Raw genomic sequence first — 14,214 nt, 5'->3', positions numbered from 1 at the left:
TACGCTTACCAACTATCAACGTGACAAGTTGAACGGCCTGTTTTATTTCAAAAGAAGATAAACGGAGACGAATGGTGCGCGTCGCCGCGCGCACGGTCGTATTACTTTTTGCGCGCCAGCGTCGCGCTCGTAGAAAGCGCGCGTTCACAGGCGATCCCGGAAGCGGGAGGATTTACGATAAACACCGTGCTCCAATGATGCTTAACGTACGGGTCATGCGTTGTCCGGCTATCAGCCGAAGTCATTGGAGCACCGTTACTGCCAGTGAACGCTTTGAATTACTGCAGAGTGATTATTAACCCATTTGCATCGCATGTGTAACGAAATGAAAAATATTCCGTTATCGTTGAACTTTTTTTTTCCTATTAGCTACCGGAAGAAATTCGTGCGGGTTTCTTGTTAGCGATGAATTGTGGTCCGATTTCAATCAGTATTTCACTAGTTTAACAATAGGTTTACGGAACGCGTGAATTTGACGCATATTGAATTTTATAAACATTATTTGTTAACACGTTGACTGCCACGGCGGTCACCGATGACCTGAGCTTCCAAATTACTGAAGAACAATTACAATAAGAAACTTGATTTTAAATAAGAATATTTAGTAACATAAGTAGCTGGATCATAGCGTAATATGACTACTGTGATACTAAATTATTAATAATTATTTTCAGTATCATTTGCCTTTGTTATTAAAGAATAAGTATTATTATTCAAAACGCTAGAAATTCTCGTGGCAGTCAACGTGTTAAATGTTTATGTCGATTTTGATTGATTCAATTGCACGAATACATATCTTCATTGTCTACTTTTCAACCCCAGACTTCTGAGAAATAAACAAACGAACGTCAATTGCTGTAGCAACGATACGATGTTTTTGTAAAATAATTTCATTTTACTTAATACCATACACATAATTTGCTGTTATTAGCAGTTTCATTAACTGATAAAAGCAGTTAGTTTAATTAACTCCTATTAACAGCAGATTATGTATGTGCCATTGGTATCGAATAAAATAAAGTTATTTTGCCAAAACATTCTCCGCGTTTAAATTTTGATTTAAGGACCTGCACGAATTTTTTCTGGTAACTAATACGTTTGAGTGATTCATGTGTAGAGATAAATATAAGTCATGATATACAATCATAATAATGTAGTAAGTAACAGCAATGTAATATGGTAATGCTGATTGATTATTCATTGACAATCTAGTCTAGGAATGTACTTGTGTATACGCTTAATGATGAAAACGGGTTATACTGCGGATATTTATGCAAATCCGTATTTTTATAGATCGTTTTATAAAAAGAATGAAGGAAAATATGATCTCATTGATTAAAAGGATCCTTATGGTGAAAACGGACAACAAGGGGTAAAGAATACTTTATTATGTTTTATCAATTTGTGAATGTTATAAGCGCATACCAATTCTCTGTTTAGTGATTATACATAAATCTCTGGAGGATCAACATTTTTTCATAGGAATAGTGGTTTGTTTTTAACAAATATTTATGTATGTATGTATATAAGGATTTTAATGATTAATGCATTGATTAATTCTACCGTCCGATCTATTTTGTTATTAATATTAATTATTTAAATTATCTTATTATTAATAATTTGCAAGAACAAACAAATTTTCTATTCATTGTTAATGAATGTTTACTTTGAAGGTAAAACACGCATAATGGTAAAGTATTTAGTCTTTCACTTTGACCCATATTAATCCTTCACTATGCGATTTTCCTTGCAACTGTGCTAGTATGATTCATTTTACTATTACTTGCAAGAACGTACAGACTTTTTTGTTTGTTGTAAATGTCACGGGACGTGTACTTCGAAGGTACACTTCGACAACAGGAAAGTAAACTCTCACTTCGATCCAAGTGCAATGAATAACATTGATTTTTGTTTAAATTAATTAAAAACTTGTAACACGAGTTTCACTTGTCATTGATATTTATTTTTATCTTTCACTAATTTTTAGGTTTCATACTAAAAATTCCACGAAATTAATTCTTTTACTAAGATTTACCAAATCATTTTTGCATTAAATTGTATCATAATACTCCCTGATTAATGTAAGTTATATTATAATTACATGTATTATGGATTTATTTGCGATATGCATCAGAACATAAAGGGTTAAGAAGGTGTGAGATTGTTATATATTAAAAGTCAACAGAGATGACTAACAAATGGTTATAGTGAAACGAATCAGTTCATTTTATTAAGTGAGTTTCGTTCTGGTTGCTTGCGTCAATGTATTCATACATGTATACGATAAAGAAACGATTAAATGACGTTTCTTACAGTACTTCCTCGGTACATTGTGCAACATGCATTCCGATTTCGTTATTTCATATTATTCGCTGTTGTAGGAATTTCCCAATAAACGAGACGATTTCAACATATCTTGTTCAAAAATGTATACATTCATTATTTTTAATCACATTATAATATACTTTAATTTAGTTTATGAGAAAATAAATCATCGTTTCATAGAATACTTCGATAGTGCAGCTACCTAATTAAAATGCAAAATAAAATTTTCGTTTCGTAGGCTATGTAAAATAATCTGTCATTTGATAAAATATAAATACAATGTTTTAACAATAATATAACATACACAAAACATTCCCCAAAATGATTTTACAAAATACACCTGCCTCGAAGCATTAAAAAAAACAATAAAAAACAACACATATCCTTGTTTATATAAATTATCCCACCATTCAAGAGCGACACTTAGCATTAGAACTACCAAATGGGTCAAAATAATCCATTCCTGATGTCATCTTTCTGCAATTGTTAACGAAATAACAGATGTTTCTCTGAGAAATTATTAAAAAAATGAATTTACCGATACGCAAACTGAATTGTAAATCAATTGAAGTCTCGGTAAACGCACTCTTGGAGTTTCTACAGAGAAATTTCGAAAAGTCAATTTAACTGTTCAGTAGTTTTAGTGTTAAAGGCCTATATTTATTTCAATGTTACCCGCAATATTTTACCCTAGAATAATTATTCTACTCGCGAATAACAGTAACCTCGAGAACTACGAACTAGAAAATAGAAGAAAAAAAGAAATAATAATAGTGCACACGATAAATTCGTATAAATCGATTATCGTTAAATTCGTCGCGATAAATTAGCCTTTTAGTAGCGAGCATAAACGGGAGGATTAGCCCGATTCATCTTACGATTCAATGAATGAAGAAAGTGAACCAGATACCTGTACAGGGAATGTATAATAGCGTACCGACCAGATGAACGACCGTGATAATTCAGACAGTATTAACTCTGGGATAAAGTCGTTGGCACTAAGTCAGACTTTACGATATTCGCAGGATGATCGAAGTGATCCGGAGTCGCATACCTTCCGCGCGGCCATTAGCGTATAGTGAACCGCGTGGTGCAGCAGATAAATTTTGCACGTACCATGGACAGCGATTTACTTTCCGTCAGATTTGTACACTTGCCGGCTATAGTCAGGCATCCAGGTGCATAGACGGCGCACGTAGGGAACGCACCATAACTTTTAATGAATTCCTGTTCGGCTAGAGCCAGTAAACGCTGGACATTAGGGGTCTTTTTAATATCGTCCGAGGAGTCGTCGTCCAGGTAAGGTTTCACCATTTTGTAATAATCCGTGAGGAACTGCGCTGAATAAACTCTCTGTCGATATATTTTCTTCGCGGATGTGATAAATCACCGAGACGTTTAACCCTTTGCGGTCCGAAGTGTTTTTGTTCCTGTTCTTGCGTCTTTGATGTGTCACCTTAATCATTTGTTTTAGGAGATTCGTGAAACGGTAAAACTGCGGATATGTGCGATGTAATTATGATATTTGAAATAATCGCAGTAAATATTGGCGAGATGTACAGCTGTTTCTGTTCCCTGGATTGGAATTTGGACGTTGATTCAACTGCAGTTCGAAGTTTACTGTTTATGTTTGACGTCGTGATTAAATTCACGAAAGGAAATTGGAGACAATTGATAAGATTGTATTGCTAGATCTAAGATTGTGTTATTGTAATATTAATTATATTGTTATAGATTAATTTAGGCACAAGAATTTAAAGAAAAAGCTGAATTAAAATTAAGATTTGATCAGAATTGAAAGAATAAAATAGAATTAGTTGTTTTAATTTTCAAATGGTTCGTAGTATGAGTAATTACAGGAAAAATTGTATTAATAGAACTAAAATCGTGTTATTACAGTATTAGGCACAAAAATGTAAGGAAGAAGTTGAATTAAAATTGAAATAACACAATAGAATTGGTTGTTTTAACTTTTAAATGGTTCGCATTACGAGTAATTACAGCGAAAACTGTTAAACCACGTATCGGAATCGTACGTTATCCGCTCTGTCCCGGCACAAGACCGCAAAGGTTTAATTCATTCGGTGAGACTTTCGCAAGAATTTGTTCTGGAACAATGCGACAAGCGATTTTTCACGGTGTAACAGCTCGGCGAGCGTGGATCACGGGTGGAAACGGAAGTTTTATTCTGATTTTTCTATCATGAACAATGAGAGCTCTTACTTTATTGTTCGATAAATTGCCTAGCGTGGAAGAGGCACACGCTGCGCGGATATTACGGGATTTATTGTTCATGATGGAAAATGCTGTCCGAACGGGACCCGAACGTTCAAATAAACGGATTTTTAATTTGACACTTCCGGAACGGTTGCCGCAGACAAAAAAGTGAAAATGCTCGGCGTTGAATTCGATTTTTCCGTTTTTCGTTTGTCTCCGTCGACGCGTGAGCCGTCGGCGTATTAAATCTGAATGTTAAACGGAAACGCGAAATCTTTTCATCGATTTCTTCGTCCGCCAGCCACGTCCGTAAAAACCTGGCCGGTCGACTTTTTTTCTTCCCATGGCAGATAAATTTATCGAAATGTTAATGTTTCTGGTGTTTGCGTAACTGCGAGATGTGCACGCGGAAGAGATAAGGCGGCTGTCACGCAAACAAATGCGCAGAGACGTTGCACTTTTTGCGAAGGTTAAATTCTGTTTCATTTCAATAACGTATTTTGTATCTGCACCGTTTTTGCCGAAGTATTGGGCTGATGCAAAAGTTTTGACGTTTTTTTTTGTACAAACTGAAAGGAAGAGTTTTTCATATATTTCTATTGACTTAATCTATCATATTAATTTAATCTATTATATTAATTATTATAGAAATTTATAATCTCCCATCTTTCTATAAGTTTATTTATTCCATTATTGTGAGAATATTGTGATTTCAAAAAGAATAATGAATTCAGTGATATTTTTCGTTGCTCCAAGGAATGTCAACATTTTTGCACCAACCCAATAAACGATATATTTTTAGTTTGCGTGCGTATTAGTGTATGTATGTAATAGTGGCAGGAAAGTTTGTTTATGTATTCAAGTATTTAACCCTTTGCACTCGACAGTATTTTTCACTATAAGTATTCGTTATTTGTTTCACGAGATATCGACGAGAGTTTTTGCAACTAACATAAAGACAAATTTTGCGTAAATTAAGATACAACTATTTTATTTCAGTATTCAATGCGCTGATTAAACAAAATGTAGTGCTGAATACAAATGTTGATAATTTGAATGATTCGAATCGAATGGTGACTGAAAACTTTCTGTCCAATGCAACGGATTAAATCATCAGTGGAATATAATGGTATTATTTTTATCGAGCATACTTTTATACTTTATATTTAGACTTTTCTTGTTGGTTTTATATAGAATCTTCTTTCTTATTTTTATAGAGGAAAGTACATACAATCTTCTATAGCTTTTTTCAGTATATAATGCTTTAATCGATATATTGTTTGAATATATATTTGTTGTATCAGCAATTTATTAATATTTTTGTTTTTTTACTTTATTGCATAAAGAAAAGTTGTTTATCAATTTTTAATACAAAACAAATGTTATTTTTCACCTTAAATATAATAATAACAACGTCTAGACAAGCATTTCGTACGATTTGAGTAAGTACAAAAACAATAGAATCCATTATTGTTTTGAATACAAAATAACTTTGCTCTGATTAATTATTATCAGTTTTATATATTTCTAATAATTTAGGAATAGACTTTATACGAAGAATAAATTTTAAGAAATAAGATCAACTTTCTCTACATGACAACTGTGTTGAACAATATTTGTAACCTAAGTTTTTTGTGTAGGTACAAAGCAGTGGGGAAGGGATGAAAAATAAAGAGAATTGATAAGGTATAATGAAAGAGAACTATTTTCCTTTATATTAAGATTAACATTTTTTACATGATGACTATGTTTAATAATATGTATAACCTAAGTTTCTTGTATAGGTACAAAGCAATGGAGATGAGATTAAAAATAAAGAGAATTAAGAAATTGTAAAGAAAAAGAAATATTTTTCCTTATACCTTCTATTTAAACATAAATTCCTTATGAAGCCTCGGCTGATTTATTTCCCTAGTATTTTGCAGCCTGATAATTTTCAAACGCGCTTGCCTGTCCATAGGGGATGTGAAACGCGTCGTTGATTCGTTGCGGCGTTCATTTTCGAAAGTTAACCGGCGGTATGCGCGGGCGCAACTCTGGAAACATAAAACTGTTCGACACGGCAATATCCTTTTACCGGCTCGCGTTGCTGGCGATAGTGTAACGGAAATTGCTGGGATATCGGTACGGAACAACCATAAGCGGCGTGCGGTTATCCATGTAGTACGATAATGAGTCGTACGTCACGAAATGTTCACGTAATTATCACAGCGTGAGGTTTTAAGCACAGGTCCGAGGCACGAGAAATATCCGCAGTGCACCGGAATTGGAAAGATTGCGAAGAAACACGTTGCTTATTTGAAAACAAGTATCGCGATTTATGCGTATGTGACTACAGGAAATTCGCGGGCAATATATATATAGTCCCGTTATCTTAATTTTTGGTCCGTTGATGACTTCAGACTGTTGTTGATGGGATTGGAAGATTGAGGAAACCTGGAATTATTTATTACGTTTGATGAGATCGTATTAATATATTTTTATTGAGACATTACAGAAATGATTTATTACGTTTGACGAAATCATGATTAGTATGTGTTTATTGCGATATTACAAAGTAAATGTATATGATTTTTAGGTATTGTAAAATTTTCGTAGTAGGACTGTTATTGCTGAGTGAACTGTATATTTTGTGCACCGGAAACCTATTTAAGTACAGAACATTTTTTATGTTACATAGATTTATTGTACAGGAGGAAAAGTTTCGGTTGTTTGTGAATTCAGAGTAAAAGACTTTTTGTAGACTAATGATCTTCTAATTTGAAATAGAAAAATACATGAAGACAAAAAGATCGCACCTTTATTGTATTTATTTATAAATATTATCAGTAATATTGAAGAAAAGTAAGTTTAATAATTTATCTGTAATATTTTAAAATTAAAGTGTTATCGATCGTTGGATTTGTGCCTAAACAAACGTCTGCGGTCGATGACTTTTTATTCGTGTCAATATTGGAACATCCGAGTGTGAGTAAATATCAATAACTTTTCCAGCTTGTAATCCATCCGTCTGAAACCTTGTACAGGTCTTGGTAATGTGTGTTAATATTTCTAAATACGTCGTTGGCCCGCAACGTTCAGTCAACAAAGCTCATAATGACGTATCGTTAATACATCATTAAAACGTTAACATTTCACTACGTCGTTGCAATTATTCTCTCCATTATATAAACGCTTAAACGTTAATCCTAGATCACTAAACCATACTAAATCATAACAAACAAACACAATAGTCATTCCAACGAAGTATTACTAAACTGGAGTCGAATCCCTTAACACTAGAACTACCGAGTATTAAATATGAAATGACCTATTCTTGATTTCTTCTTTTCGCAATTATTATAAAGACAACAGATGTTTCTCTGTGAAATTTTCAAAGAAATTAATTTAACAATACGCAAACTGAATTATAAATCAACTAAAGTCTCAATAGATGCACTCTTAGAGTTTCTATACAGAAATTTTGAAAAATCGATTTAACTACTCGGTAGTTTTAGTGTTAATTCGTGATCCTTACAAAAATTCTAGCAATACATTGTTTCCGGTTTCTTCACATATTCATTATAATATTCAAGTAAAACTATTTATTTCTATAATGGTTTTACATTTTCAACACTCTGCAGATATCAGTAACTGCGAAATAAGAAAACTGTAACTTGTCATTTTAACGGTACTTCCAGCATCAAGCTTATATTCTCCTAGTCACACTATCGTACTCCACAAAATAAACTTTCCCCTTTCCTAAACCTCAAATAAACAACTAAAAAACAAAGGTGGGTGTTAAAAATAGGCAATTTTTGGACGACTTGTCCAACAAAAAATTTTGTTACAACCTGATTCTTCACATCCTATGGAACAAAAAAGTTATGTACCATTATTCCCGGAAATAGAGTTATGAAAAATGCATTGTAAATGACACTCGATATGGGCTCCTAAGCAAGAACGTACAAATATATTATTAGAAATAGGAATCGGAACAGTAAAGTTGCAATGAAATGAGTTATAACCATTGTCATGTACTTATCTTCAACCGCATTTTTCGCAACTTTCCCGAAGTGTCTGGGATAATGATGTATACATTTTTTGTTGCATAGGGTGTGAAGAATCATCATCAAGTATCCCATAAGCAACCTTCGACCCCAAATAACACCGAGAAACGTCGCGATTCGATTCAGCCAGGAATCCAGCCACGACACAGCGAAAATCCCGGGGACCGCTCGGTCGGTCGGCGCGGGTGGCGCGCGGTCCGTTTCGGGGGAAAATAGGCGCAGCCGTGAGTTAAACTCTCACCAGGGGCGTAGTCCCTGCCCTTCGTCAATAAGAGAGCATGCTCTCTCTCATATCCCTTTATTTCGTCTTTCCGCTCCCCACCAAGTAGCAGCACCGTGCTCGCAGCATCCTCTCTGCTACCCTTCATTCTCGTCCACGTTCAACGCCCGTCTCCTCGATCTTCCCTCCTCTAATCAGCCGTCTCCCGTTTTTTCCCTCCCCCTTCGCACGCCATTTTCATCTTCCTCCTCTCCCGCTAAATCACATTCTTCCGCCCTCCCTTTTTCCCTTTTCACCCGGCCGACCACTTGTCTCATTCTCTTTCCACCCTCCTCCCTCAGCTCGCTTCCCTCCTCGCCCCACTCCTAGACAGAAACTTTATACCCCTACCTCTCTCTTTATCACTCTTTCTCTCTCTTTCTCTCTCCGCCTGCATCATTGTTTCTTCATCTCGCTCCCGAGGGTTCGCAGGATTTTTTCGTCAGGAACATTACACATTTCCGAGTGCTTGCGGACGTTAGCCGGCGGAGAGCCGGAGTCTGGCGCGGATACGCGCCCAAGGTGAATCCCGATGAACGTATCATCGATCGGCGGTTGCTGAACCACCCGCCGCGTTCTCGGTCCACGCGTGTTACGCGCAAAGAGACGCGCCGCTGGAGCCACCGCCGCCGCCGCCGCCGCCGCTACCGTTGCTCCCGAGCTCGAACGTCCCGACCTCTCGCCACCCGAGACGCGTCCCGGCCGGCCGACCGACCGAAAACGGAAACCGTCCCGCTGCGGGTTGATCGTTCCCGACACCTTCTTCGCCGGATCCGGGGGACAAACCGGCGAGAGGGACAGATCGAAGAGAACAGGGGAAAAAAGAGAGGGGGCGGTCGAGCTCGGAGAGGAACACTGGCTAGGATACTGCGAGAGGGAGCAAGAGAAAGAGAGAGAGAGAGAGAGAGAGAGAGAGAGAGGGAGAGAGAGAAAGAGAGAATAGAGGGAGAGGGAGAGGACATTTATCGATTGTCGGGGTGAGAGACGAGATACGGAGACGCGCTGGTACTCGAGGGTGCCGAGAGATCTTCCGCGAATCAATTTGCGTGCGGGCCGCGCGTGTCGAAATCGCACGGATCACTCGGGGACCGGCGAACCGTGGCTCCTCGGGCTGATGGTGGATGTCCTCTGGACCTAGAGTTAGCTACCGGGCCGAGCAACGAGAAGAAACGACGCGAAAGTGCGCGATTGGGCTGATATAATGCGGATGTTTGTGATCTGGTGATGCATCCCTCGGAGATACACGGATACCTGGCGACGAATTGTTCACCTGATCGATGTGAGTAGCTTTGTGTCCTCTATTGTATCGTTATTGCGCAGTAAATCTTGTCGTTTGCCCGATGGTCTTCGACTCGAGCGACGTGGACTGTGGTTTCCCTGGGAACTGCCTGTGATTAGACGCATGTTCGGGTACTGGAGATACGATGGTAATGGGTTTTAAGGAGTTTCCTGGGTCTGGAGTGCGGGGATATCGAGAACATGATTGCTGGGAGGTCCGAACGCCACGGCTGTTTTCCATGGCTGGCATTCCCCCGTTTGACATTTATCAAACGTTGATACGCGTTCCAGCGTCTGTGAAACTGCGGGAGAAAGGCGGTTTTATTGAACGTTCGGGTTATCGTGGTCCGGAATAGAGGAGGCTGGAAATATCGGTTGCAGCGTCGTTTATCAAAATTCGATATTTGCCGCTCGGTTAATGCCGAAACGCGGCACGACCCATTTTGTAGGCGACGAGAGAGAAGTTTTTTTGAGGGATGCGGGGATACATGGAATCTTGGTGGTATGGGAAGTTTGGATCGGATGTAGTCAATTTGTGACGTTCTTGTTGCGAAGTGATCTGAGTTCGTGGAAAAACGATAGGATTGAGTATATCGGTGTGTTAATATCGGGGAATTCGGTAACCTGGTATTGATTACGTGATTTCCTAGTGAATCAGGGTAACAGACATTTCGAGCATGGCGAAAGTTATCATTTTTATATGAAAAATTAGTAGACGGTTTTGTCGAGTTTAATTTTTGTAAGGTGAAACGTGTGATTTCTTATTACGATACTTCTTATAATTTTGCGTCTCGCGATCTAACGTATCATAGCTAATCGAGGTTAGCGTAACGATGAAGTTTTAGGTAACATGCAGAATGTTATAAATTAATGGCGGCTTTTAAATAGTTTCGTAAGGTATTACGTCAGTTCGTTTAATAATCTCACGGTAATGAGGAACTTAATAGTGTTTCTTATCGATAACTATGCTTCAGGTAAAAAGATAAAAGTGCTTTACACCTTTCTACTTAAAGTCAATGCTCTAGTTAATTGGATAACGTGCTTCATACTTTTAATTAGAGATTGTATAACTGTTAAGTGGGTGCGCAAGTTTCAGGGGTTCGTAAGCTTTTGAAATTGTGATACAAATATTACGAGCGAAGCAATTAATTTTGTTATTTACGTTTTATATAAACGAATACCAAGATTTTGCGTTTTACACGTTTTTGTTCTGAACACGTGTTTAAGTTGATTGTTTAAAAAACTTTCTTGAAATTTTAATAACAATAGCAATAATACAGTTTTCAAATGTTACATCTTTTAAAATTGTTAATAGAATGATGAAATATTTTATTTTTTTAACAATTTATAAGATATAAAGATATTGTATATTTTTGCATTTGAGGTCAACACACAAACACGTGCGGTTAGATTAAATATGTTTGTATGATTTCAATTATAGATCCGATGTTTATTAGAAGAGTGTATTTTCATTAATATGATTTGTTAATATGATATAATCGTTTTGCAGGATCCACAAATCTAGTTCTCCTAGGTACGCTTGAGTAATTGGAACGGTAACTGCGTCGTTATGCAGTTCAATATAGCTGGGTTAAATGAGACGAGGAAAATTTATGTATTTCACGAATGAAAAGATATTTACTCAAGAACTAAATAACTCAAAAATTCAAACTCGATTTGAACAATTTTTCTACGAATGCATAAGCAAACTGAATCAATTTGAAAATATTTTTCTACTCTTCTTTTGCTTTATAAAATGTGGATTGCAAATGTTCACCCAAACTTCCTTTCTCATAATTAATGAACCATGTAACAATGCTAAAGATCAAGATAATAATTAAAGAATTATTAAATTAGAGATAAAACAAACACGTTTCTGAATTTTCTGATTTCACTTATCTTATTATTAATGACATTTCATTTTACCACAAATAATAATTTCAATAACGTGTGCATTAAGGGTTGCTTTAAAATATTTGAAAATTAAAGGCGAAATTATTTTTAAAATAGATTGGCTGAATATATGTAAATTATAATTTATTTTTTCTTACATTAGCACATATGTTGTTTGTCTTAAACAAATTAATTTTTTTATTTTATAATTTCTAGAAGCTTCGTGAAATCGTTTATTCGTATGCATGTCGTTTTGTTCAACATTTTTAATAAAAATCTGATACATTAAAACGTTTACTCTCTTATCATATCATTTATTTTGGTAAAAACTCAACTGATCAATTATGAATTTATTTTCAGATTTGTTATTAATGGATAATCCAACAAAAATTGGTGATACGATTAACGTCTTCTGTATATTTATCGAAAATGGGGTATCTTCTTTAGTTTAGATTGAAGTATCAAAATATAACACTTAAAATACTAAAATATATCACTATACTTGTACCGTTAAACAGTTCAATGGTTGCTTATCTTGTGGTTGTGAGCATTTAAGGAATACTGAAATATTGTCGCAAAATTGAATATGGTATTTGCAAAACGAAAAAGGAATGTCAATATTAAGTGTGAATAAAACAAGAAATATAATATTAATAAACACGGCACTAATAAAATAAAGAAGAGAATTAGTAAGTATAGTATTATTGAAATGAAAAAGAAAATTAAAAGATTAGATTCACTAATGATGTAACAATATGTGAAACAGATAGAAAAATAGGAGACCTTCACAAATATAACGAAATAAAAATTTGCAAACAAAGTATACGTGAAATAAGGTTGATCATTAAGTAATGAATTACTTAAGACAAATGTACCAATAACTGACCAATGAAGTTTATATAAATACAAATATTCAGTATAAAATATATGATATAAATCTTATAACCTTAAATAATTATATAGTTACTGGTATATACATTTATCTTAGCAGGTGTACCGATTTAAGATTAGATGCATATTATAAATATCAAAACAGATTACGTATTTGGACAAAACTGGCCACTGGCAACATTTGTTCCCTTCTATTGTAACGCTAGAACTACAGTATCAGTGATAATGACTGGTTTCGAGAAATGGCCTTGAAGATAAATAGTTTCTCTTGAATACTATAATGAATGTCCGAAGAAACTGCAAATAATCTATTGCTACAATTTTTAGAGGGATTACATATTAATCGTGTTAAATGACCGATAGTTCTGGTGTTCAGCAAAACGTGTGGTAAATTTCCATTCTCTTTCCAAGGTGCACGTTTGTACTTACAAGGGAACCATTTCAACCAGTACACGCCGATTTTGATGAAACTTATGTAAGACATAGTTCTCAAGGAACGTATTTTTTCTTATCGGCCAACATCTACTTTGAGGAGGTGTAAACACTTCCCAAAGTTCAGAGTTGGCAGTATATTTTTTACAATGTTCCTGAAACTGGGGGGGGGGGGGGTGTAGAAAAAAAATCTGAATTGTTCATTTCAAGGTGAACAATTTAAAAAAAACCTTTTTTTCTACACCCCCTAGTTTTAGGGGCATTGTAAAAAATATACTGCCAACCCTGAACTTTGGGGAGTGTTTTCACTTCTTCAAAGTGGATGTTGGCTAATAAGAAAAAATATGTGTGAAATATTTTCTTGAAAACTGTTTCACATCAGTTTCATCAAAATCGGCGTGTGCTGGTTGAAAGGTTCCCTCGTGAGATACAACAAACAACAATAACATTCTTCAAACAATGCGTCTAACTATCGTCTGTGGACATATCACTCAAAGAAACATTATTCGCAGGGGATGATGGGCATAGTACATATAAACCTGATATTCGGTACATCAGTTACCACTTACCGATATCAGTCACTAGTAAAAGCCGCCTTTCACCGTGCCATCAAACGAAACGACTAGCGGCAGGATAATTTTACATACATTTGTCACATTAAGCAGAAACACAAAACGTTGTATACGTTCAAATGTAACTCGGAAACGAAACCATTTCCTCCGCGCATCGCGGTTAGAGATAAACGAATTAGATAAATTTACAAAAAGTGTAAATATTACTTGTTTTCACGTGTCTTTTAATTCGTTTTATTGTTAGTATATGTTTTCGGGTTTTCAAAAATGTTTATGAACGTTATCCAACTTAGAAAAG

At 35.7% G+C, this 14,214-nt stretch overlaps 1 protein-coding gene across 1 annotated transcript in view; it reads left to right on the top strand.

Annotated features, from left to right (window-relative positions):
* The first annotated feature begins 9,471 nt into the window (after positions 1-9,471).
* Alk (Anaplastic lymphoma kinase) overlaps positions 9,472-14,214 on the top strand; it is a 43,073-nt gene continuing 38,330 nt past the window's right edge. Inside the window, exon 1 of the mRNA XM_031980172.2 lies at positions 9,472-10,129. The gene's annotated coding sequence lies outside the window, so the exon portion shown is untranslated. The remainder of the gene's footprint in view (positions 10,130-14,214) is intronic.

This window comes from Nomia melanderi, chromosome 1 (assembly GCF_051020985.1).
Source record: "Nomia melanderi isolate GNS246 chromosome 1, iyNomMela1, whole genome shotgun sequence".
NCBI lineage: Eukaryota > Metazoa > Arthropoda > Insecta > Hymenoptera > Halictidae > Nomia > Nomia melanderi.
This window is presented reverse-complemented; position numbering and strand designations above follow the sequence as displayed.